Source organism: Spermophilus citellus (genome assembly GCF_964194105.1).
Source record: "Spermophilus citellus genome assembly, chromosome: X".
In the NCBI taxonomy this organism is placed as follows: Eukaryota; Metazoa; Chordata; class Mammalia; order Rodentia; family Sciuridae; genus Spermophilus; species Spermophilus citellus.
Window position 1 is genome coordinate 141,681,939 of NC_138190.1, and position 15,705 is coordinate 141,697,643.

Here is a 15,705-nt window from a genome sequence, read left to right on the forward strand (position 1 = left end):
GGTTAGAAGCAGAAAAAATATTTCAACAACTAAATTCTAGCACAGCAAAAAAACAGAATAAGAACATATAAAAATTTTCTCCTCCATAAAATCAATAAGGAGTCTGGCCAAAAAATGCTAGAATAAACATCTTCAGAACTCTAGAAACTAATGAAAATCTTGGAGCAACCCAGACAGTATTTACTTAAGAAAAATTTTTCTAACTGTGCTCCTTCATAAAAGCAATAAAAACACTATCTAAAAATTGATAAAGTTAACTTTAAATAATACTAGAAATTTATCAAAGGCTTACCACAATATGCGGAACATTTGAAGAAACAACATCAAAAAAACATGTACAGCATGATATTCTTTTTTTTTATTGGTTGTTCAAAACATTACAAAGCTCATGACATATCATCTTCCATACATTTGATTCAAGTGGGTTATGAACTCCCATTTTTTACCCCAAATACAAGTTGCATAATCACATCGGTTACACATCCACATTTTTGCATAATACCATATTAATGACTGTTGTATTTTGCTACCTTTCCTATCCCCTACTATCCCCCCTCCCCTTCCCTCTCATTTTCCCTCTCTACCCCATCTGCTGTTGTTTAATTCTCTCCCTTGTTTTTTTTTTCCCCTTTCCCCTCACAAACTCTTATATGTAATTTTGTGTAACAATGAGGGTCTCCTTCCATTTCCATACAGTTTCCCTTCTCTCTCCCTTTCTCCCACCCCACTCGTCTCTGTTTAATGTTAGTCTTTTCCTCGATCAGAATACAGTATGATATTCTAAGAAAAGCAAATGATAGCATTTATGCATACTCTATTCTCAAATCTGTTGTCCCAATTCTGTGCTAGTGTTAAAATAATCTCCATGAGAACCACCAGTGTAGAAAATACTATAGGGAAATGAATGTATTTGGATCTGTATGAAAGCCCTGTCCTCAGAAACTTTTCACTCTTGACATATCTGTCAGCTCCTCAGTAACTCAATTCTCAGGGAATATCAACATTTGATCTGTTTCAAATTCAGTGCAAACACTAATAATCCTAGGGTATTTGTAAAAAAAAAAATCTGTTGTAATTGTTTAACACTTCAAGGGCTGAAGTGTCAATGTGAGCTGGAGCTAACAAAAGACTGATAAAAAACAATTAAAAATAAAAATTAGCTGGGTGCAGTGGCATACACCTCTCAGGAGGCTGAGCCAGGAAGATTGTGAGTTCAAAGCCAGCCTCAGCAAAAGTAAGGTGCTAAGCAATTCAGTGAAACCCTGTCTAAAGAAAATACAAAATAGTAAAATAGGGCTGGGAATGTGGCTCGGTGGTTGAGTGCCCCTGAGTTCAATCCCCACTACCAAAAAAAAAAAAAAAAGTAAAAATTGGAGCATGATTTTCCATATGGGCGTCAATGAAAATTCCAGTATATCCTGGGAATGTAGGAAGGCCGTGCACATGTATATGTGTCCAGCATTCTGCCATTTATAGTTCTGCCTACACAGAGCCTTAATGTCAGCCACAGGTGGAAGGCTCGCATTCTAAAGCATCTACAATGTTCTAGGGAATGAAAAAGTGATCCAGTAATTTTATACTTAGATTATACTCTAAATATAAACTTTATAAAATCCAAGATCCCATATCACTCTCTTGATAATATCTCTTTAATTTTTTTTCTGTATCAGTTCTTTTTAGTTGTACATAATTAGAATTTACTTGGACGCAATTATAAAAGCATAAAATATACTGTAATTTAGTGTCCACTACTTCTCTTTTCCCTACCATTCTCCTTCCCCCTGTTCCTTTCCTTTTACTCTACTGATCTTTCTATTTACTTATAGCTTTTTTATTGTTTGTTTGTTTTTAGTCCAGGGATTGAACCTCAAGGTATCTAATCACTGAACCACATCCCCAGCTCCTTTTACTTTTATATTTTGAGACAGGGTTTTGCTAAATTTCTTAGGGCCTCATTAAGTTCTTCAGGCTGGCTTTGAACTTGTGAGCCTCCTGCCTTATCCCCCCACCCTCTACCCGGCCACTGGAATTACAGGTGTGTGCCATTGCACTACCTATAGGTTTTTATTCTTCTTTCTTTTTGTTTTGTATTTATTGTTTTGTGGATATACATGATAGTAAAATTCACTGTGATAATATTCATATGTGTACATAGGAATGTTGGGTCAGATACATTCCACTGTCCTTTCCTTTTCTTGTCCTTTCCCCACGAATCTTTTATTTTGACGAAATTCCTCCACTCCTTTTTCCTTTCTCCCCTGTCCCCCATTTTGGAGTAGCTCCACATATGAGAGAAAACACTCAACCCTTGCCTTTCTGAGACTAGCTTATTTCACTTACTATGAAGTTCTCCAGTTCCATCATTTTACCATCACATGCCATAATTTCATTCCTCTTTATGACAGAATGAAATTCCACTATGTATATATACCATGTTTTCTTTATCAATTCGTCTATTGAAGGGCACTTAGTTTGGTTTCGTAGCTTGTGATAACACCCTTTAATTCTTTTGTCTCACTGTTTTATGTTTTATCACTATAGCAATATTACAATCTTTTATAGATTCAACTGTCAAGATTCTCTGTGCCAAATTTGAAGAAAATCACACAACTTCCAAAGTGTTTTCATACAAATATATATTCCCAAACAAAAAGTTGACCCTTAGTAATACCTAGTAATGCACCCTAAGTTCTTTATTTCTTTAATAATCTGATTATTATATATTTAACATTTTTTGAAATTTACTACCCTACATGAGAAAACAAAGGTAATAAAGTAGAACACTCAACTTTTGTGATTCCCCATGTAAACCACTGACCTAAACATACACTGTCTCTATTGTATGGTTCCTATTCAATTCTGCATCTTTAAAGAAAATAAAATCCTACATTGACTTCTTTCTCTACCTTCATCTTCCCATCTACAATGGAACAATTTCCAGTCTCCAATGCAATAAAAATTAAGAATAAAAAGCATTTTGATGATGTTAGTTCTGCCTATCCATGAACAGGGTATATTTTTCCATCTTCTAAGATCTTCTTCTACTTCTCTCTTTAGGGTTCTGTAGTTTTCATTGTATAAATCTTTTACCTCTTTTGTTAGGTTGATTCCCAAGTATTTTATTTTTTTTGAGTATATTGTGAATGGAGTGTTTTTCCTCATTTCCATTTCAGAAGTTTTGTCACTGATATACAGAAATGCCTTTGATTTATGCATGTTGATTTTATATCCTGCCACTTTGCTGAATTCATTTATTAGTTCTAGTAGTTTCTTTGTAGACCCTTTTGGGTCTTCTAGGTATAGAATCATGTCATCTGCAAATAGTGATAATTTAAGTTCTTCTTTTCCAATTTTTATGCCTTTAATTTCTTTCGTCTGTCTAATTGCTCTGGCCAGTGTTTCGAGAACTATATTGAATAGAAGTGGAGATAGAGGGCATCCCTGTTTTGTTCCGGATTTTAGAGGGAATGCCTTCAACTTTTGTCCATTCAGAATGATGCTAGCCTGAGGCTTAGCATAGATAGCTTTTACAATGTCAAGGTAAGTTCCTGTTATCCCTAGTTTTTCTAATGTTTTGAACTTAAAGGCATGCTGTACTTTATCGAATGCTTTCTCTGCATCTATCGAGATGATCATATGGTTCTTATCTTTACGTCTATTGATGTGGTGAATAACATTTATTGATTTCCGTATGTTGAACCATCCTTGCATCCCAGGGATGAATCCTACTTGATCATGGTGCACTATTTTTTTGATGTGTTTTTGTATTTGATTCGCCAGAATTCCATCATCAAAATGGCGATATTACCAAAAGTTCTCTATAGATTTAATGCAATGCCAATCAAAATCCCAATGGCATTTCTTGTAGAAATAGATAAAGCAATCATGAAATTCATATGGAAAAATAAAAGACCCAGAATAGCAAAAGCAATTCTAAGCAGAAAGTGTGAATCAGGCGGTATAGCGATATCAGATTTCAAACTATATTACAGAGCAATAGTGACAAAAACAGCATGGTACTGGTACCAAAACAGGCGGGTGGACCAATGGTATAAAATAGAGGACACAGAGACTAATCCACAAAGCTACAACTATCTTATATTTGATAAAGGGGCTATAAGCATGCAATGGAGGAAGGATAGTATCTTCAACAAATGGTGTTGGGAAAACTGGAAATCCATATGCAACAAAATGAAACTGAATCCCTTTCTCTCGCCATGCACAAAAGTTAACTCAAAATGGATTAAGGAGCTTGATATCAAATCAGAAACTCTGCGCCTGATAGAAGATAAAGTTGGCTCTGATCTACAGATTGTGGGGTCGGCTCCAAATTCCTTAATAGGACACCCATAGCACAAGAGTTAACAACTAGAATCAACAAATGGGACTTAATTAAACTTAAAGTTTTTTCTCAGCAAAAGAAACAATAAGATAGGTAAATAGGGAGCCTACATCCTGGGAACAAATTTTTACGCCTCACACTTCAGATAGAGCCCTAATATCCAGAGTATACAAAGAACTCAAAAAATTAGACAATAAGATAACAAATAACCCAATCAACAAATGGGCCAAAGACCTGAACAGACACTTCTCAGAGGAGGATATACAATCAATCAACAAGTACATGAAAAAATGCTCTCCATCTCTAGCAGTCAGAGAAATGCAAATCAAAACCACCCTAAGATACCATCTCACTCCAGTAAGATTGGCAGCCACTATGAAGTCAAACAACAACAAGTGCTGGCGAGGATGTGGAGAAAAGGGTACACTTGTACATTGCTGGTGGGACTGCAAATTGGTGCGGCAATTTGGAAAGCAGTTTGGAGATTCCTGGGAAAGCTGGGAATGGAACCACCATTTGACCCTGCTATTGCCCTTCTCGGACTATTCCCTGAAGACCTTAAAAGAGCATGCTACAGGGACACTGCCACATCGATGTTCATAGCAGCACAATTCACAATAGCTAGACTGTGGAACCAACCCAGATGCCCTTCAATAGATGAATGGATAAAAAAATGTGGCATCTATACACAATGGAGTACTATGCAGCAATAAAAAATGACAAAATCATAGAATTTTCAGGTAAATGGATGGCACTAGAGCAGATTATGCTTAGTGAAGCTAGCCAAACCCTAAAAAACAAATACCAAATGTCTTCTTTGATATAATTAGAGCAACTATGAACAGAGCAGGGAGGAAGAGTAGGAAGAAAAGATTAACATTAAACAGAGACTTGAGATGGGAGGGAAAGGGAGAGAAAAGGGAAATTGCATGGAAATGAAGGGAGACCCTCATTGCTAAACAAAATTACATATAAGAGGTTGTGAGGGGAATGGGAAAATAAACAAAGAGAGAAATGAATTACAGTAGATGGGGTAGAGAGAGAAGTTGGGAGGGGAGGGGAGGGGGGATAGTAGGGGATAGGAAAGGTAGCAGAATACAACAATTACTATTAGGGCATTATGTAAAATTGTGGATGTGTAACCAACGTGATTCTGCAATCTGCATTTGGGGTAAAATTGGGGGTTCATAACCCACTTCAATCTAATGTATGAAATATGATATGTCAAGAGCTTTCTAATGTTGTGAACAACCAAAAAAAAAAAAAAGAAAAAAAAGCAAGATAAAAACTTCCTGTTGGTGAGTGATATCGTCCAAATTATATTGTTATACTGTGTGCATGTACTAATATGTAACAAAAAAATCCCATCATTATGTACAACTATAGTGCACCAATTAAAAATGTGGAAAGAGAAAAAAATATTCAAAATCTTCATTGACTTAATATCTCTAGTTTTGTCTTCTTCTTTATTGACAATGTTTTAAGATCTGTTTACCATTGCCATGTTTTATTTTCTCTTTCTATCTCTTCATTAACTGAATCGCTCTAATTTCTGTCCAATCATCCCACTAAAATGGCTCTTGGCAAATTCAGCAATGGCATCCATGTCATTAAACTCAATAGAAGCTTTTGAAAGTAGTAGGATCTCAACCTCTCAACAGCATTTCTAAGTGTTAATTCAAATATTTCCAGTCATTATTTTAGTAAACATGTGCTTTTTTTGGAAATGAAAACTAGTATTTTTTCAGTCATGGATTTAAATATAGAATTCTTACAAAAATAATATACTCATAACTATGCAATGTCCTCATAATATGTTTTACCAAATACTATTGCTCATGTTCCTTTCAGGCAGTTTGAATTATGTTTTTGAAAACTGCAAGTTAAATGGGCTAATACATTTAATGCTGCACTATAGTAACTTTCTCTATTTAATCCCATTGTTTATAATTTGATGTATTTTGTACTTACTATATTCACTAAGTGAAGCAATAGGAAAAAAAGAGGATTAAATGTAACCATATTTTTCTAAAAGGGCACAAAGTTTCTTCTTGACCCACTTTTAGATAAACTATAGCTTGAAGCTTTACTAAAATCAAGAATTGCTATATTCAAATTGAGATTGTTCTGTGTAAATTGCATTATAATTCATGTTATTTTCCTCATTACAATCTTTATAAATAAGCCATTTGCTTATCAATTGATAATGATGTATATGATGATATTTTAGAAATGCTATTTTTATTCCTTAAGTTATCATTATGATGATGTATATCTTTTGTAAAGCTGAAGACCACACAAGACATTTGTTCTAAGTTGATTTGAAGAACTCTTATTATGTTACCACTCCGGAGTGGCTCAGCTCACCTGATTGGTCAAGGCTTGGTGGTATAATAGTAATTCTTGGTGTTGACTATATTCACTCAATTCAGGTTTCCTTCCAAGAGGAGTATTTGAAGTTTTTCATCATTGTCATTGTTATCATTTGTTTTCCTTTGGGAAGATCATAAAGACAATGGAGATTAAATGAAAATAACTGAATCTACGCACATTCATGAGGATAAAAGTGATGGTGACAAGGGTATGATATTACTTTTGTTCTTCAAAACCAAATGTTCTATGTGTTTGGCAACATCTTTACGTAGAATGAGCAGGAAATGTTTCCATGCTAACCTTGGTTTAATTCCTCTGCATTTAATCATATTTTAATTCATTATACTTCAAAATGTCACTCTCACTGAATAATATAAAAAGATATTTTATATTGTCCTATCATATACAATTCAACTAGCCTAACTTCTAGGGGAAAACTTACTCCAAAGTTCTGGAAAATTTCTCACTGTCATCCCAATGTATACATAAATTCTCTTTTAATTCTATAAAATATTTCCTGAAGTGACTTCTATCTCAGTTTGTCTTTCTATAAATCACGTTCTCTTTGCCATTGCTGCAGTAGGAGAAGTTTCATAGACTTTCCTTTATCAGAAATGATAACATCTTCCAATTTGAGAGATAAGTGGAAGAATCAGTCCCTATTCTGAAATAACTTAATCTATGATTAAACCATGTGTCATGGTATCAATAATCCATTTATTCCCTTTCCCTACCAAATAGCAGTGAATGTAACTCAACTCCTTCTGTGCATAGCACTAATCATTGTTGCTTTTTTTTTTACTTCTAGCCTTTTATGTTCAAGTATATGCACATTATACTGAACTTAACCATGTGTCCACACTCCACACTTTAAGATACTGAAAGACCAAAAAAAAAAAAAAAACCAAAAAAACCCCCAGAAATATGTATACTAAATTCTATTGCCTGCCCATGTTACTACTATTTGCCTGTGATCAAGTGTTTCATTTACTGCTGTTCTTGTTCTGTATATTATAAGGTAGAAAGACAAATTTATATTTGAGCCTAGATTCATCTTGAGCAAATGGTCTGACTCCTATAATCTCAATTTCTTTATATGTGCAATGAAAGTTATTATTGGTATCACTCTGTAGGGTTATTAGAAAAGACTGAGCAAGACTATACATTAAATTACTTAGCAAACAGACTCTCAATAGTGATACTTGCTGTTTTAGTGTGTCAGTACATAGCACTTCTAATTCTCATATGCAATTATTGAACCAATAATTAAAAGAGCCAAGGAGTTAAACACAGGCAACAAAAAATTATACTGGGTGTGGTAGCACAAAGCTGTAATCCCACTGATTTGGAAGGCTGAAGCAGAAGGATTGCAAGTTTAAGATCAGCCTTAGGAATTTAGCAAGGTTGTAAGCAACTTAGGAAAACTATCTCAAAATAATTTTAAAAAATGGCTAGGCATGTGGTTCAGTGGTTAAGCATCCTGGGTTCAATAACCAATTTTTTTAAAAAATCCCCTTATTACAAACAATATTTAATATTAAAGAATGTGGGTTGGGTCTTTGACAAACAGAAATTGACCTTCTCAATACTCTGCTCTAGAATTAGGCAGACTTACCCAACCAGTACTAGGCAGTACTAGATAATCATATAAAGTATGATATTAAAGTATCACATAAAATTTATGTCATGGAAGAACATGGAAAAATATACCATCTCTATATTCAGCCTGACTCCCAGAAGAGTAAGGGGAGAGGGAAAAACATACATACAATGTTCTTATCTAATAATTTCTGAAGAAATTAAGTCATTCTACCTTCCTTAAGGGAAAGTGAATAAGAAGGTGAGAAGATGTCCTTTTTCCTTCAAGTTCCAGGTCATATGTTACCATTTTACTAAATCATTTCAGATTATTATACTCTGAAATTATTTTTATCCTCCCTGAATCTTCATTGGTCACTCTCTTAAACTACAGACCACAATATTCAAAACATGTTCATGATTTTTAATATCTTTATATTTTTAAGTTTTGATAATTCATTTATACAACATAAATTTCTTGATAACTCACAATGTAGTAAGCAGTGAGCCAAGCATAATTTTAGTCCTCCTGGGGCTTAAAAACTGGTAAAGAAGATAGATAATTATTTCCTTGAGGGCATAGTCTGTAGTTTTCCCCTTCTACATATCTCCTTTACTTCTAATATTTTTATAATAAAATTTAATGGAAGAAATGGATCAGAAATTCAAAATAAATTTCATTGGACCAATATACAAAATTGCTCTATTTGAAGTGTCATATTTGAAATTAATAAAATGTTTGCTCAATTCACACTTGAAGTATTTGAACTATCAGTGATCATGATATTCATGCGAAACATGTCCACATACAAAACATGAAATACTAATAAACATAACTAAATTTATAACAGAGATATTTATACCCTCACAAATCATTTGATTAAATAATTCCAGAACAAACTGGCACACTCTTATGAATAAAATATATCAATATCTAAATAGGTGAATATATCACTGAATAAGCAACTGCTTTATATAACTGGCAGGTGAGTCTAATAGTCTGAGAAGTTTCACAATTCACAACTTTTCACATAAATATATAAGGTAATTGTTGAAGTAAAAATCACGCCCAGTGTTTTAAAATATCAGCTTAGATATCATGCAATCTAACAATACAATTGAAGCTCAATTATTTTTACAATAAAACATAATCTTGACCACTTATATTCTACAGTATAGATGATTTACTTGTAGATCTTAGTAGAATGTCTTTTCCTGGGCTTCAACTCCTAAATTTAAGATGGAACTCTGTTATAAATCTCCTGACACAACTACTAAGTAAAGAAACTCTAAGGCAATGCCTAACAAAATTGAGCATAAAAAAACAGAAACATGTAAGAAATTCATCAAGTGATGAATGCATGATACATTCATGCAATGGAAAACACTCAGCAATAACAAGAAATCAATTACTGATACACATATCAACGTTGAAGAATCTCAGTTGTATTACAGTAACCTTAAAGAAATAGATTCAAAATTATTATATACTGTATGCCTCCATATATGACATTCTGAAAAGAACAAAACTAAAAAATATGTGAGGAATTTCCAATGTTTTGACACTGAAGGAAGGATCAACTAGAAAAGAGACACATAGGAACAATTTTGGATTGATAAACATATTCCATAGCTTGTTTGGGGAAGTGATTAGTCGATTATGTTTTTTAAAACTGCAGTCCAAAAAGGTAAACTGAAATCTATGTGCTTTATAGTACATATAAATTACATTTTAAGAATCTGCCTTTAAAAACACAAAACCAACAATTTCACTCTTAGATATACAACCAAGAAAAAAAAAATATATATATATATATACACACCCGCATGAAGACATGTTCATGTATATCACAGCAGTTTTATTTGTAATAACCAAAAACTAAAAAAATTCAAAATATTCATCAATGTGTGATGATATAAACAAAATGTGGCATATCCATACAATAAGATATTATCCAGCAAAGGAAAACAATAAGAAATGTACTAATATTATACCAGACACAAACATTGTACACCTCATAAGAAAACTTTTTGAATGATGAATATGTTGATTTCCTTGATTGTGGTTATGACCTCCTGAGTATATACATGTTAATATTCATCAAATATTGCACTTAAAATGTGAACTTTATTTTATGTGAATTTATACCTCATTAGAATTAAAATTAATACTATTTAGCACATGTAGGACAAAGATTCTGCTTTTCTAAAAAGTTCCCAAGTGATTTCCTGGTTTCTGCAGTCTTACACAGGACATTTTGAAGAGTAGGACTCCTCTCCAGTATCCAGGTGTTACCTTCTTAATATCCTTATATTTCTGTCTCTGATCACATAGAATTTCCTTGAAGATTTTTATATTCAAGTAACTGCCTTTCTCTAGGATACTATTGGTTTTCAGTCAAAATGCCTATGATCACTGACTCTTTATTTCTCTTGCTGCTTATTTAGGTAAATCCTAATCATCCTTCATAACTTACCCTAATCGTCACTTCCTTGAGAGGATTTCCCTGACATACTAATATAAACTAGGAACCCTGATATGGATATACTCTCTGAAACTTTATCCTAGAAAAGCACACTATAGTAAATAGAAAATAATATTTTAAAATATTTATACAAGAAAATATTTATGCTGCTGTTTGAAGAGAAGCAATTTTCATTAGAAAACATTTTGAATGATAAAACATTAAATGTGCTTTTTCAAAAGAGAATATTTTAATTCCTTTGGAATTTAAATTTTTCCTACAAAAATTGTGGAGGGATTAAACTTGTAGTTCAATTGTTGATAAAACATTAATGAATCAAGTATAAAAATAACAAGGAGGGGGAAAAAAGAATGGCTTTAAGCTAGATTACTGAAAATCCAAGCAGCCTTCTCTATTGTTTGTCAAGTCTTCTCTAAAGGAGAACAGAGGTCACTGAATAAAATCCAAAGGCAGTTTAAATCCTTGCTTTAACACTATTTCTGTGACCCTCTAAAAAACATTTAACCCATCTTCACCTTATTTACTTCATCTATAAAATGTTATTTTCCCTCTGAGCTATCACCAGAAGTTATTATGAGAACCAAGTAGATAACACTTATAAATATGTTGCTAATTATAAATTGTGTCAAACTATGAATTAATTCACTGACTCAATGTAAGGGTATTTTCATTTTAAGAGCTAACATTATATATTCTAAATGTCTGGCTCTGGGACAAGATCACTAAATATACTACTGTTCTGAGTACATTTTGAAAATGGAGTGCTGGTAAACTTTAAAATGCCTTTCCCGCCTCTGCTCTGAAGATTAGACCCTGTCCCCACTTCCCTGATTTTCTACTTCTGTGACTGCCAGCATATATATATAACAAATCATACAGGAAAAGAAGAAAGGGAAAAGGTTACTATTCCGTTTTGAGGGTAGAAACTGGTTAAATGTGCCTTTTATGGTTAATTTTTCATGGAGTTCTAATAGGACTCAATAAAGCTTGCATTTTTATTGCTACCCTAACAAATTAGCTTAAAATAGCATCTACCTATTTTATCACAATTTGGTAGAAATGCAACACGCATCTCCCTGAAGTAAACTCAAGGTGTCAACAGAAAACTGTGTTCATTAGTTAAGTCTATAAGAAAGATACTGCTTCCAAGCACTTTGATGCTGTTGGCACAGTGTCAGTCTTTGTGTTTATAGAATTGAATCCCCAATCCAATGCTGGCTATTGGCCAGAGGTCATTCTCAACTTGCAAAAACCAACCACATTCTCTAGCTTGTAACTCCCTTCCATTTTCAAAGAGGATTAAGTCCTTTTCTTGCTTAGAATTGGTTTGAATTTTTCTGCCTGATCTTTTATACTCCAAATGGGAGAAGCTTCTCGGTTTATGTCTCATGTGAGTAGATTAGATGCAATTATAATTTATTCTCCCAATTTGAAGGTTTGTACATTTAACTGAACATGAAAAATACCCTTTCCCAGGTAAGTTAATATATTTACAAGTTCTGGAAATTAGAATGTGGACATTTTTGAGCAGCCATTATTTTGTCTATTAAACAATCTCTGTATTATATGCTTGATTTTTTCCCCACCAAATGGAACATTATTTGATGTAATTGGTCATATGTTTGAATGAACATGTCAGTATCACATAAGCAACAGTGACAACAAATATTCCAATTCTTTCACTTATTAAATCCATGAAAATCACCTTTTTTTTTGTAAGTATAAGAGTCTGCTACCTATCTTAGAAGAAAAAGCAATAAAGACTAGGTCACTTTCCAGTGCTGACAACCTTTCCAAGAGAACATGCCTCTAGAAAAGGATCTCCTTCATCCTTCTCCAGAAGAGAAGAGGAGGAAATACAAGAAGAAGAGCCTGATGCAGAGCCCCAATTCCTATTTCATGGATGTGAAATGCCCAGGATGCTATAAAATCACCACAGTTTTTAGCCATGCAAAAACAGTAGTTTTGTGTATTTGCTGCTTCACTGTCCTCTGCTAGCCTATGGGAGAAGAAAAGCAAGACTTACAGGAGGATGTTCCTTCAGGAGGAAGCAGCACTAAAAAAAAAACCTGAATCAAGATGAGTGGGAAAACATCCCAATAAACACATGTTGGTTATTAAAAAAAAAAAAAAAAAGACTACGTCAAAGGACAGCGAATTAGCAGTTCTCCATTAAAAACAAGTATGTGGAGGGCTGGGGTTGTGGCTCAGCAGTAGAGCACTTGCCTAGCACGAGTGAGGCCCTGCCTTTGATCCTCAGCACCACATAAGAATAAATAAATAAAATAAAGATATTGAGAACTACAACTAAAAATATTTATTAAAAAAAGTGTGTGGAGGTTCCTTTAAAAATTAAAAATAGAATTACCATATGGATCCACTAATCAATCTTAATCTTGATTTTTTTTCTCTCTCCCTCTCAGACAGACAGACAGACACACACACACACACACACACACACACACACACACACAATTACAGAAATCAGGATCTCAAAGAGATAGTCAAAATAAGAATATAACCCAAATGTCCTTTGATAAGTCAAAAGATAAAGAAAAGTGATATATTTGTGACACCCATACACTGGAATATTTTTCAGTCCCTCTAAAGAGGCAAATCCTGTCATTTGCAAAAACATAGATGAATCTGAAGGACATTTTTCTTAGTGTAATAAGTCAGTCACAGAAAGACAAATGCTGTGTGATTCCACTTATAGGAAGTATCTAAAATAGTTCAACTTACAGGAATAAGGATTAGAATGGAGGATGCCTGGAGCTGGGAGGAGGGAGACATGGAAATTTGTTGTTTAAATTTCAGTTATGCAATATGAATAAATTCTAGAGATCTGTTGAACAACACTGTGCCTATAATTAGTAGTAGTGTATTGTACACTTAAAATGCATTAAGAGGGTAATTCTCTGTAATGTACTTAATGTAAAGAATAAAAAAGTTTCCAAGACTGGGTCAGTTCTCCCAGATAATTGAAATTAGCCTATTTTTTCTGAATTTGCAATTAGTTGTAGGTTCCTAAAATATTTACTCAAAAAAGTACAATAAAATGTATTTCAACTTAGACTTTTATATTTAATAGGGAAAAAACAGAGGACTTCCCATTTCTTTGATCCAAGATTATTTTTTTTTTCTACCAGGGGTTGAACTCAGGGGCACTTCATCATTGAGCCACATCCACAGTCCTATTTTTTGTGTTTTATGTAGAGACAGGATCTCACTCAGCTGTTTACTGCATTGCCTTTTGCTGAGGCTGGTTTGGAACTTGTGATTCTCATGTTTCAGCCTCCTGAGCCACTGGGATTACAGGTGTGAGCCACTGTACCCAGCCCAAGATTAATTTTTAAGATAAACTCTATGGGTGTGTAAGTCACAACTTGAGAAAGAAACTAGAAGAAAATTTAGGAAACAAAAAGATTAGCTGCTTCTCTAGAATAAAAGGAACAGAGCTAATAGAATACTAGGCCCAATACCTAGAACACTGAATATTTATTAGTAACATTAAAATTGCTCCCCTGGAGTCTAAATTAATGTGATTAATACATCTGATCAAACTATAAATCCCAAAGATTATATGTACATTAACAGCAAAGCTGATTTAATCAGAAAAAATTACATATCTCAGAAATGATAAAATACGTTAATGTGTGCTTCATCTGTATTATGAGATGGAAAATTCAAAAGGAAAGATATTTTGTACAATCAAAATCCAGGGAAGATGTTTCATGTAGATATTTTATGTGATGCTAAGAATAGAACCCAGTGCCTCACACATGTAAGGCAAGTACTCTACCACTGAGCCACAACCCCAGCCCTGGTATTTCAATTTAATGAATTGCTCAGGTATCTTTTTTCAAACCTTAGTTCTTAGTTTATTTATGCTTTCCATAGCTTCTTAAATTGAATTATGTTTTATTTTTAAGTCTTCTTGTATTAAAAGAAGAACATTTAAATCTATTGATTTTTCTCTACTGAATTTGTCACAATCTTGATGGTTTAAAATGCAATGTGATTAACTCTTGTAGTTTTTCATAAAATTAAAATTTAAGTTTTGGTTATTGTTTTGTTCTTAGAATCACCTAAAATATGTTTCAATATTTCCAAATGGCATTGTTTTGTTTATGCTGATTTTTTTTCTTAGAGAATTCATTGCTAGTTGTATTTTCTCTATAGGTTCTGTATAATTTGTGATTGTTTGTTGTGTTAATTCATTTTTATGTTATCATTCTGCTATTGGGAAAAATGGCATGTGTCCTTTTATTGAATTTCTAAATACTTTCCATTAATATGTAGGAAAACCATTGTTTTTTTATATTAACTTTATAATGAACCAACATACAAAATTCTGTCTCCAGTAGTTGTATTTTGGAATCTTCTTTTTCTTTTTAAAAACAATTTCTTTATTTAAATTACATCTATTTGGCCTGATACATGAAAATAGGAAAATTTCATATATTGGTTTGCCACCATGTATTGTTTTTATATATATATGCAATTCATGATGTTCAAATAAGGTTAATCATATATAGTGTCAGCGCTTTTATGTTGAAAACTCTCAAATTTTTTTTATCTAGCTTTTAAAAAAGTGCAGTACATTATTGTTTTCCATCATCATTCTATTCTGTATACCAGAACTACTTCCTCCTATCACATTATAACATAGCACCGATCAATCAACTGTTACCCATTCCTCCCTTACCCCTTCCCTTCCTCCTACCCCCTTTCTGTCCCCAACTTCTGGTAACTACCATTCTACTCTCAATTTAGTTGAGATGAACATTTGTAGATTTTATATATGAGTGAGGTCATGTGGTACTTGTCTTTCTGCACCTGGCTTATTCACTTATATAATCAATGTTTCCATGCACATAATTGTAAATGGCAGGATTTCATTATTTTGTATTGATGAATAGTATT

General features: G+C 33.2%; 1 pseudogene across 1 annotated transcript; it reads left to right on the forward strand.

The window, feature by feature from the left end:
• The first annotated feature begins 12,582 nt into the window (after positions 1-12,582).
• LOC308639373 (small ribosomal subunit protein eS27-like) lies at positions 12,583-12,839 on the forward strand (annotated as a pseudogene). Its single transcript has one exon. The product of its transcript is annotated as a small ribosomal subunit protein eS27-like (transcript).
• Positions 12,840-15,705: the final 2,866 nt, after the last annotated feature.